The 12415-nt window shown below is 39.9% G+C and overlaps 1 pseudogene across 1 annotated transcript; it reads right to left on the bottom strand.

Annotated features, from left to right (window-relative positions):
* Positions 1–1856: 1856 nt before the first annotated feature.
* Positions 1857–6030, bottom strand: LOC114299404 (putative wall-associated receptor kinase-like 16 pseudogene; annotated as a pseudogene). Its single transcript, XR_014363363.1, has 3 exons — positions 5234–6030; positions 3845–4084; positions 1857–3232 (listed from the first exon to the last, which is right to left on the bottom strand). The product of XR_014363363.1 is annotated as a putative wall-associated receptor kinase-like 16 pseudogene (transcript).
* Positions 6031–12415: the final 6385 nt, after the last annotated feature.

The following is a 12415-nucleotide window of genomic DNA, read 5'->3' as shown; positions in this document are numbered from 1 at the left end:
GACTTCAAATAGAGAAAAGTCCTTAATAAAACATGAAGACGAGCTCAAAATAAGACTTTTTTTAGTTCAGGACGAAGCCCAAAAATGTAAGCAAAAAGGGCTAAGATATAGAACAAAATAGTACAAAAATGGGAAGAATAGGAGCTTACCCATGTAGCCCAACTTTCTAACAGCCTTTGGTCCAAGGAAATGAGCTCCCAACCTTTAAAAATCAGCTTCAAGGCACTTGAATGGATGGTGGAGGTGGTAGGCTATGAGGTGTAGTGCAATGGGCCAAGAAGAAGACCCTTTTGAACCCTCTAACACACCCAAATGTAGAGAGAGAGGGAGATATAGAGAGAGAGGGTGATATATATCATATATTAGATGTAAGGTCTGTTTTTTTGCTGTACCCCAACAAAGGAGGAGGAGGGTCTCCTTATATAGACAAGGGAATGGCTCCAAGCTTCTTAAAGAAGCTAAAAAAAAGAAGGGTCAAAGGGGCCAAGTTTCCAAGAGAAGCTAACCCAAAGGTTCAGGCTTCTTGAGGAAGCTAAGACAAAGGGTCAAGCTTCCTCAAGAAGCTTGAGCAAAGGGTGCAATCTTCTAGAGGAAGTTTGGATCGAAAAGGGTACAAAGGGGCCAAAACAGCCACATACGCATATGGGGGCAGGGTCTGTGCACCCCAGCTGGCACAGCTGGCATGCACCATGCCTGCAAGAGTCAAAAAGGTGGTACCGGCTAGAAAAGGAGACCATCGGCCAAATAAATGGTCGGTCGGCTACTTATTTGGTCGGTCGGCTATATTGACTGGCCGGTCGGCTAAATTGATGGCCGGTAGGTGGCTGCTGAGGCCAAAAAGTGGCCAGTGGGTGTCCAGATTGAAGCTCCAGAAGTTAGCTTTCCAATGGCACAAACCTTGCATTAAAATTCCTCCTGTGAAAAATGTTATGCCCTTTTTGGTGAAGCCGCGCAGATTCGGTCCAACCGGAGTGATGCCCTACTTCAATCAACCATATCTCCCCCACCCGGAGTTGGCTTTTGGAGATTCTTGAGTGCAAAATGAAGCCCCGGAAGTAATATTTCCAACGGTGGTGGCCTCATAGCTAAAATCCAAGTATGCAAATGAATAAGCCTGATTCAGCGAGGGCTGCTCGACTCTCTCCTACCCGGATTCATGCCGAACTTCTCCCAAACTAGTTTTCTCCTCTCCTTTCCTCTTTTCTTCAACTCCAAACCCCCAAACAAAGTGTTTTGAAAGATTTTTCAAAGATTTCATCTCTCTTTCATTCATTTCCACTTTGTCCTTGCTCGGTTTATCGAAAAGCGCATCATTTGACAAAATGTGAGCCTCGGAACATTGTAGAAACTTCATTTTCAAAACATTTTGAAAGAGAGGATTTTAAGATCTAAAATCTTTTGATCAAGATTGTTTTGGTCCAAAAGGGGTATGAAGTTGGGATTTGACTCTCTCATTACTGACGAATTTGAACCTTTGCCCTGCACACCTTTTACCACGAAGTAAACCATCAGTAACGCCCAAGTCTTAAGAGCGGTCAAAAATGGGGTGTCTACAGGTAGATGTGTTCCAATTAAGAAAATTAATCACTATTAGTAGTTTGTTTGATATGTAAATAAAGGGTTTGCATCAATAACTACAATTCTAAAAAACATTTTGATGCTCAATATCGAAAATCACAGCAAATTGAATCTCAACATAAATATCAAAAGATTCAAAACAATTGACAAGGACTATTTGACGAAGCCCACATGGAAACATTACAAAATAACATCTAATAAACGCAAACCATGACAAGCAACGCCTTATCATCCACCAACCCCAAAATGTTTGGCTTAGTAAGAGGAGAAAACAACTAAAGGGCTTACCACCCAAGAGGTCGCAGGTTTGAATCTCACAAAGGGCAAACATCCTAAACCTTGGGGTTATTGGAGATTGGCCCAGCCGTTAACTTTAGGGTCACGGGATTAGACCAAGTACGTGTAAGTTGGCCAAACACCCGGTTATTAAAAAAAAAAAAAAAACTTATCGTCCACCATCAATTGGTGAAATGATATGGTTTGCCATGCTATCATAAGCTACTGAATTGCTTCTACTATCGCCGCCACCATAAGCATCTGAAAGTTGATCTCCAAGCAATTAGTGAGTCTCTTCTAAATCTTTGTTGTCATTTACCCATGAATGTTTCTCCATCATTCTTAATCCCTCTAACTCCATTGCCACTTCCTTCATTGCTGGCCTTTCATCACCTTTCACTCTTAGGCATCTCTTTGCTAAAATAGCATCTTCCTTTAGTTGGTCAGCGTTTGCCACATTCATCACCTGTTCATCAACAATTTCAAACAGGCGATCTTCTTTCATTGATGATACAAAATACATTGCTAAATTTCTCTCTAATTCAGGCCTGTTGAAAGAAAGTGCCTTCTTGCTGGTTAGCAACTCCACAAAGACAACCCCAAAGCTGTAAACATCACTCTTTTCAGTCAATTGGCTTGTGTGGAAGTACTCTGGGTCCAAGTAACCAAGTGTCCCTTGAACCAATGTAGTTAATTGAGTTTGGTCTATGGGGATCAACCTTGAAGCTCCAAAATCAAACACTTCAGCAACGAAATTGTCATCTAAGAGTATGTTAGTGGGCTTAAACATCTCTATGAATGAGAGAAGTACTTGCGACAGAGTGAAAATATGAAAGGGTTGCTGCAGTTTCAGTTGCTATCCTTAAACGATTCTCCCAAGTTATTGAGGACCTGTTGTGGTCGATATTGTCTATGTGCTCGTAGAGAGTGCCATTGGTAACAAATTCATAGACAAGTAAGGGAATTTGTGTCTCCAAGCAACACCCTAGGAGCTTCACAACATTCCTGTGGTTGACTTGGGAGAGAATTATGACTTCATTAATGAATTGCTCTATGTGGGACTTGCTCTGATCAATTACATTGGACTTCTTAATGGCAACTATGGTGTTATCTGGCAATACTCCTTTGTAGACTGTTCCTTGGCCTCCTTGGCCCAAGACTCTACTTTCATCGTAGTTGTTTGTTGCCTTCTTGAGGTCATCTGAGGTAAAGATTTTAGCTAATTGAACCGATCCTTCACATATGGAAAGTTGTTTTAACATGAAGCCACCATTTTGTTGAAAGAACTTCTCTCTAAGATTGAAGATTTTCCTCTGCCTAAATACCCAATATAGCCAGGAGCCACCAAGAAGCAGCCCTGAGATGTTTATGCTGATGCCTACAAAGATTCAAACTGAAAACATCAATATCCATAGTTTCAACTTCATTATGATGAAACGGAAAAGCTATAAACCCAAAAATGAAATGTATGGTATAGATTCAAATTTAGAGTGGTGCGGAATGCATTCGAGACTAATATATTTCATTTTCTAGGTATTTTCTATGCACTAGTTTTTGTTTTGTTTCGTTTTGTTTTTTTTATTTTTTTTGGTTTTTTTTTTTGGGTTGGTGCAGGCATTGGTGTTGATCTAAACTTTGGTCACATTTTGATGACTACTTTTCTTTTTTATTTTTTGGTTATTCCATTCTTCTTTGAATTACCAAACACAACCTATACATGAAAATGAAAAATAAGATGAGAGAATTGATTGTTTATAAAAACTTAGATGTCTATATAAATGTTAGGTTGCTGAAAGAACAGTATAAGGTAATTGGAGATATAGCATCTCCGAATTGTTTCAGATTGTGCGTCAATAATTGAGGATTGTAAACTCCTTAACTGGAGATAGAATCAAAATCACAAGCAATGATCTGTTTGAATATTGATGAAAATTTAATCTATAGACAAATTTATGATTAGTAAGCACGTGTGGGGTGTATGTGTACCTACCTAATGCAATGTTAATAACGGGAAGCCTATGGTTCGGAACAGGAATCAGACTGCAACCTGATCCATTTTTTCTGCCATCACCTTCATAGCCCTCTGGACAAGAACAATTGTATGTGCCTGGTAAATTCTGGCATGTCATGTTGCAGGGGCTTGAAATAATGCACTCATTGATATCTGAGAACAAGCAAGTTTGATTTTTGATGTCATATTCAATAGCTACAACATATAAATCATGGCATCAATGTTAGGAAGAAACTGAAAGTTTTCAACACAGTTGTGGTTACCTATACAACCATTAGGAAGATAAGGTGTTAGGTTTTTATTATTGGCAACCCCGTTTGACAAAACTCCTTTGAGTTGTAATTTTATTCGCATTTTTATTTCAGTGAGGCTATGAGTTGTTAGAGGCGAATCCAACCCCAATCCTGCTTTGCAGAGAAGTTTGTGATGTCAATGCTTTCAAGATTGCCACTTTGCCAGCTCGCGGCCGAAGCAAATTGCAAAATTGCATTCAAAATTGCATGTCCACCCATGTTCGCTCGAGCCAAGGAAAGCTCGCTCAAGCGAAGTTCACTCGAGCCAAGGAGTTCTCGCTCGAGCTAAGGATTGCGTCCACACAAAAACTTGAGAGAATTGATTGGTCGCTCGAGCCAAGGATTCGTCGCTCGAGCCAAGGCACTAGTAGAAATCACGAAAGTTAAGCTCCTCGCTCAAGCGAGAAAAGCTTCGCTCGAGCGAGCTTCAAAATCGGGATTTCTTAAGGAGTTGGTTTTCTTCCAAATCTAGGATTACTTTTGATTTTCTATAAATACTTGGTTTTCTTCCAAAGCTAAACGTAATTCCTCCAGATCTTCTTTTTGGTTCTTAAGGTTTATATCTGGGGATATTTTGTTAGTTTTCTTTGATGTTTTATTGAGTATTCAACTCATGGTTTAAAGAGAGTACATCAAAGATTTTGTTTGTTATACACAAGAGAGAGAGTTGTTCTTCGGTGGATTCTGAAGAATTCGAGCCTGAAGCTTCGGTGGATTCTGGAGTGGCTCATCATAAAGACAATTTCGAGGTGAAGACGGGTTGGAAGAGGCACATAGAGGTTGGTTCAATTAGGCGTGGATTCGCTAGGTAATTGAGAGTATACCTGTGTAATTCCTTTAAATATTCTTAGTGGATTGTTTTGTGGCTGTTGCCCGTGGTTTTTTAATCACAGTTGGAGGTGTCCAATTGTGGTTTTTTCTCATTAAAATCGTTGTGTTGATTTGTCTTGATTGTTTAATTGGGATTGTTATATATTGCTTAAAATTGTTACATAATCACAAATCAATATCTAGGGGATTTCTAGATTTTTCATAAGGGTTCCCTTCATATCTCTCGGAGCAATTGCAATGGTACCCAGGACCATTGTCAAAGTCATAACAATCGCTATTAGCCTTTCAGCAAAACTTCTTAGATTGTTTTTGGCTTCAGCACATGTTTGGTTCCCTACAGACCAATCAAGCACCACGGGAAACATTGTTCTGTTCTGTAAGTTTGCAAGATCTAAAGAAGAGTAGTTGTAAGCAGCTTCCTCAGCTACGAAAGCGTAGCTGCACGGATTAAAGTTCCATAAAAGGGTATGGTTGTCATAGCTTCTGACACTGATGTTGAAACTTCTCACTCCCTTGGGGATACTCGTCTGACAGCAGCCAATGCCAGAGCAAGAACCATTGATCACATTGTTGATGTTGTCGCATAGTGACAAGCACCCCGTGCCATACTTTTGTCCCTGGGAGCCTGAGATAACTACATAGGAGTCGCACCTAACAGCCGTGAACTTGTTTCAGGTATATGAGATGGGGAATTTGGCCAATCTGAGCCAGGGGTCAGAATATTTTTCTGAAACACCCCCTTCACTAAAGCAATCATATGCTACCGCAGGTAATATACGCAACTGACCAGTAATATATATGTCTGTGATCTCTATGTTACTCGTTGTTAGAAACAACTTGGGAGGGTCGTAGTGGGTGTCGTTACAAGTATCCATAAAATGTTTTTCTACGTAGCATTCTTTACTAGTGCCAAATGGGTAAGGGATGCTGATGTTACCACAATAATCTTGGCAACCAGTCATGAATTGAGCAGCAGTGAAAGATGCTACTAGAAGAACCCATGCCAAGTTAAGCGGCAGAAAAATCAAAGGTAAATTATACATGGTTAGAGCCAGGTTTTTAGGAATCAGATAGCTCTGTGACTGTACTTCATTTTAAGCTCCTTATTTATAAGAAAACAAATAAATAAATAAATGCTTTATTTCAAACACAATTAATGAAATATAGTTGATGAAACAAAATGCATATTTTCCATATGAGGCGTTGTCGAAGTCCAAACGCTGTGAATTGTTGAAGTGCCTTGCTGTTCAGAGTATCAATTTAGACAAGTCATTATAAAAAATAGAAAAAATGGTAGATAATTATTATACAAAATGACTAGTGTAATTTTTTAAAAACACAGCTGTTTAGAGTCAATTTGGACAAGTTGCTGTTATAAAAATAGAAAAATGGTAGAGATTTATTATACAAAATGACTAGTGTAATTATTTAAAAACGTGTTTAGAGTATCAATTTAGACAAGTTATAAAAATAGAAAAATGGTAGAGAGTTATTATATACAAAATGACTAGTGTAATTATTTAAAACCACAAAATTGCTTAGAGTATCAATTTAGAAAAGTCGTTGTTATATAAGTAGAAAAATGATAGAGAATTATTATACAACATAACTAGTGTGATTATTTAAAGGCACAAAGCTAATGTTTTGATCATAGTTTATAAATATGTAACTGTCACATAATTAGGTTGGGGGGGTGGAATTGTAAAAAAATTCTGGTCTAGTAACATTTTGCTTTAATTTGTGAAAAGTCTTTTTTGTTTTTTATCTTCTCGTTTGTAAACGAATTGAATAAACAGTTGTATGGAATTGACGAAGACTTGAAGACAAACTCAGCAATATTATTTGGATGTGAAAAAGAAATATATTTTAAAATAGTTCTCTGTTTTGGAAGCAAAAATAAATTAACAAATTTTTTTTTTCGTGTTTATTTTTATTCAAAGTAATTTTCTTTTTTAAATAGAAAATAAATTTCAAAACTCAACCAAACAAGGTGAAATCACAAAATTTCAACAAACGCTTCATTTGTTTGGATGGAAATATTTTCCGCCAGTATTATTAAAGGCGATAGGCACACTAAGTGCCACGCCTCGTATTTTATTACTCGGATAACATTACCAATATTCATTAATTAAATCCATTTACAAATAACATTTCGTCCTTGGACGAAATGATGAATAATTAAATATACATATTCTCTCTTGTTATACAATAATGACATTTACATACAAATAAAAGAAATGTGCTGAGGCTTACAATAAAAGAGAGGACACTACTCTTTACAAAATAATAGCACTTAGCCAAACAAAAAATGAAGTAGTACAATCCCTCACTACATTACACTTCTGAAATCGTAAAACCCATTGTTTGATCTTCAAATTCGAAAAGCATTCCCTGTACACATGTACAGGCAGGGAGTGAGCAACCACTAGCGCACCAAATAATCTCATATTAAAACATTAGAAGATATGCGGGTACCAAAATACTTATATATATATACGTGAAATCATAACATGTCAAAACCATATGATTTTATTACATAATCTCTTACATCCAATTTATTTAATTAACCACAACAAGTTAACTTATAAATGTATATGCCATGTCATGCTCAAAATATTTTTCTCATCTTTTGAAAATCTTACGCACAATGCCAATTTGAAAACACATTAATCCAACAATTTCAATAAAATTCTAAGATGGTAAATACGACTCAGGTAATCCCTAGGCTGGTGTCTGCAAGTAGACTATACAAGTACTACCAAATTGTCATTTTTACCGGTATTGTAACGCCCCACTACTTGCTGGCCCAAATAACTTGTGGGTTGACCAACAATACCCAAAAGCTTAAGTCCAAGTTATTTAGTAGCAAGGTAGTGGTGTTATATATGCCCAAGATCACCCATGCAAACTTCCGATGTGGGACAGGGTGTTACAAACTCCCCCACTTATAAATCCTCGCGTCCTCGCGAGGGTCTATAATCAATCAGAATACCACGACAAGCTCGTGGCCAGCCCAGAATAAGTGGCCCACATGGTTGTGTGCATGGGTCGGCTCTGATACCATTTGTAACGCCCCACTACTTGCTGGCCCAAATAACTTGTGGGTTGACCAACAATACCCAAAAGCTTAAGTCCAAGTTATTTAGTAGCAAGGTAGTGGTGTTATATATGCCCAAGATCACCCATGCAAACTTCCGATGTGGGACAGGGTGTTACAGGTATTAACCGGAAGGCTCGACACCTATCCGCGCGGGTTTCTAGTCTTTCACCATGAACACTTAGGCCAACTTAACCAATATCAAACTACACCCCCTAGCCGGACTTACCAACATATTTACCCAAAACAATTCAAAATGATATTGTTTCACCAAAAACAATTCCTTTCTCAAGACAATAGTTTTCAATTGCAATTCGAAATCCATGATAACAATGAAATGGAATGGCAATGCAATATGTGACATTGCATTAGAATAGTTCCAATTTCAATTCCACCACACAATACTCCATTGTGATCAAATTCCATATCTCTATCAATGTAATATCATAATATAATTCCAAGAGATAATACAACCATATTCATACTCATATAGTCTCCACATGTTAATCAACATTCCCAATTTAGTCATTTCAAGACAAATTTATAACATATTATATATCAAACTTCCAAAGTTCCATCATTTCTTATCCTTCAAAAAAATCCCTCATTTAAATGCAACATGATAAATTTTCACCGATAGCCAAAATAGTTATCTCTAATATATCAATTAAAAGATAACAACATGGAAATACAATCCAACGTATAACCATAACCTGGAATCTCCCATAACATTTAGAAATAATCCATATTCCACATTTTAAAGACATTTTTCAAGACTTATATAACTTTCTGTTAAACTCAACATTTCAAAGGAGTAACTAATAATCGATAATCCAAAAGTTTCATAAGTGTTTTCTGAATCAAAATCCAAAATTTTGAAACCAAACAAAGTCTTTTCTCAATAATCCGACAATTCCCAAAACATTACTATTTAGGATTTTTCACAAAATTGGGGCTTTCTCACTTTCAAATATCCACATGTAATTTTATATACAAAAATGCATTAAATAGCAAGATTATACGTAAACAACTCCCAATTTAACCAAACTCTCAATTTACACTTCAAACATGTCATATATTGTGGGGAGGTAGGTTTGGAAATACTCTAGTATCTTGATGGACGTTCCTGATTCTCTGATTGCCACCTGAAAAAGGTGATTAACACTCCGGTCGGGGGTGTCGGAATTAGCACTCCGACGAACAAGTTAGTATATGTCTAGCTTTCTTGTAACTTAAGTTTCTTAGGTCTCTTCTCACGTATCTTTCTTTAGTTGATGTTCCTCTATTTATATTTCCTTTGGGGCCCTAGGGTCGGGCCCACTCTTAATCCATCACACGATTACTCATTCGGCCCCTTCTGTCGTATGCCGATTCCCACTCGGCTTTTATTCAGCTAGTTCTATGGCTGATCAATCTATTCGTCTTCATGATCGTCCAAAATGGAGCCGAATATAATATTTATCTTGATTTTCTTTAGACCCCCAACTTTGCTGTATGTGTAAATATTCGACTCCCACAATTGCCCCTTAAACATCCTACTAACCCCAGTTAGTCGGCGTGTTTGGCTTTAAACTCAAAAAATCAAAGAAAAATTCGGCAGTTAACCTCATTCCAACGCATGTGTCAGAATGCATACGCTTTATAAGCGTCATTACAATTTCCCGCCCCTTCGTACGCTTCCTTCATTTAATGCAATTTGAAATTATGTAGTTCCTTCGAATGTACACTTTTTGAATACGTAGAGTTTCTGGTTTGCCTTTCAGTATACCTTCCTCATTTCGCGACCTCTGCAACTTCCTCACATTTCTCATTGTCTTCTCCGCCTCCTGCAAGTTTTCTTCTCCTTCATTTTGAAATCCCATTTCCTTGCTTGTTTTTAATTTAGCATACTCCCTAAACTAGCTAGAATGGCCAAACATTTGAAAGCCTTTCTTTCTGAGGATCGAGTTTCTGGTTTTCGATGCCATTTTTCCATTCCTGACGAGTCCACCTGTCACTCGTGGCAGAGAGCACACTTGATATAGAGAGGACTGATGAGAGTACAATCATCTTTTCTCTCCTATCAATTGCTGAGGGCGGAGTCCGCTTCCCCCTTCACCCATTTTTAAGGGCTGTCCTTCGCCACTGGGGTCTAATCCCTTCCCAACCTAATGTAAACTTTTACCGAATCGTAATGGGAATTGTAGAGTTGAATTGACGCCTTAGGATTAACCTTGGTATTGCTACTATTCGACATTGTTATGCCTTGGCCAAATCTTCTGCCCGGCAGGGGCGCTACTTTCTCAGGGCTAAGGACACCGACCATCATTTGGTGACTATGCTTGCCAGCTCTGGCAAGCGAGTTGATGATGTCATGGTCGTTGTCCGAGGTAACTGGGAATTTGGCGAGGGCGAAGATCACCTAGATCCTGTACCTAGATGGAAAGGCGAACCAGGTGGCCGTATAGTTCCTTACGTTTATCTACTTTATATTTACTCGGCTTTCCTTCCATGCACTTATCGTTTTATTTGTGCAGGCAACGATTTGAAGAAAGTTCTGGTTTTGGCCGACGATGCTGTGCTTGCGGAAATCAAAACCGCACTCTAGTTCTTTGGCCGTCCAAACCTCTAAAAGCAAAGGAGGGCTCCCTATATACTTCTGAGGTACGAGCCAACTTACACAACATTTTCGGTCACGGACAACATTCCGATTCCACGGGGCGAACAGCAGCTCACGGCCCTTATCTTTCCCAGCTTCAAAAGCCTTAGGCAGATTGGTTTGGAAGCTTCTGATTCGGAGCAGGCCAGAGAACCAGTAGCCGAGGACGTCACTGAGCAGCCGAGTCAGTCCACTTTGGAAGCCGAAGAAGTTGACGAGGCTCTAAACTTGGCTTTTGAAGAAGCCGACCTGAATCCATCCAACTCTCCATCCACTTCAGGTCGAGGGGACGTCTCGTTTCTAGACATTTTTACAAACTTAGGGGACCTTCCCGGCTCGTATCGTAAGAACATGGCTGGGGAATCGCTTACGCAGCTGGACAAGAGAAAAAATACCGAATGGATGGTTGTCTGGAGGAGGGCCGAGGCCATCCGTTCTGAACCTGTTGCCGCGACCGAGTCTTCTCCGTCTGTTATCGTGGAAGAAATGGCTCATATTGAGACGGTCGAGATGAAGCAAATAATAGAACAGTTGAGTCAGGAGGCCGAGAAGAGGGAGGAGAAGCATCCCGCTGAGAGTGAAGTCGGCCCTGAGGAAAGCCCAACTGATAAACGGCCGCGCATAGAGGAGTCAGACTCGGTTATGCCATTTGTTGTTCAACCATGGATAAAGAACGTGTCGATTTCCTCTGATGCATCGGCTTTGAAAGATGCGGTCGTGGCATTGAGCATGGCTTCCTCAATTTCCCTGCCGGCTGACAGGGCAACTTTTCGAGCGGAGCCAGATTTGCCGGCAATAGCATTGGTCGCTCAGTCGGCCATATTGGTACATGACTTGATCCTTATCTGTCGTTTTCTGCCTATATTTTTATTTTTATTTTTATTCCTTGTTTTGCAGATGGCGGGAAGGATAGTCGAGATCAGCCGCCGTCAACATGATGCTATTGAACAGATCGGCTATCTGAAAGTTGAAATTGAAAGTGAGAAGAGAAAAGCTGCGGAGGCCTCTCAAAGAGCCGAGTCTGAGGCGGCGAAAGCGGCGGAGGAACGTACAAGGGCCGACACCGAGTCAGCAAAGGAAAAAAGTTCTGACCACCTCAGGTTGGCCACCGAAGAGAGGGCAAATATGAGCGAAAATGCACTCAAGTTAGCCTAGGAGGTGATTGCTAAACTGGAAGCCGATTTGGAAGAGTCGAAGAAGGCGAAGGAAGTAGCCGACTCCGAGATTTCCAAAGCGTTCCAAGCTGGGAAGGACGCCGCCTTGGAGGACTACGCGGAAGAAGTGCCTAAGTTCAAGAATCGGGGCTTCAAACACGACTGGTGTAGACAGCCCATTTTTGACCGACCTTAAGAGTCAGACGCCATCGATTGAGCGCTCAGTGATTGCGCCTGTTGTGCTCGTTTCGAGGTTTCGGAGTTCTTGGCTGAGAGCCTCGCCTCCGGACCTCGGGACCCTTTGTACTTTGACTCGATCCGCAGACCAAGTCTTGTTTTCTCTTCCCGGAGGGAGGGAGAGGTCATGTAGACCTTCTCTCAGTGGTCGCAGGCTACTTTTCGTGATCGTAGGCTACTGTTCCCATTTGGAGACTAGTTTCTGATTTTCGGAGCCGTCGACCGTGCGCCTCGGCTCGGGACCGCTTAACATTCTCCGTTTGGCACGATTTTGGAACACACCTCGTTTCCTCTTTCTGG

Source organism: Camellia sinensis, chromosome 3 (assembly GCF_055761805.1).
Source record: "Camellia sinensis isolate YWXY chromosome 3, ASM5576180v1, whole genome shotgun sequence".
In the NCBI taxonomy this organism is placed as follows: Eukaryota; Viridiplantae; Streptophyta; class Magnoliopsida; order Ericales; family Theaceae; genus Camellia; species Camellia sinensis.
The sequence above is the reverse complement of the archived record's forward strand: the minus strand, read 5'-3'. Positions and strand labels throughout refer to the sequence as shown.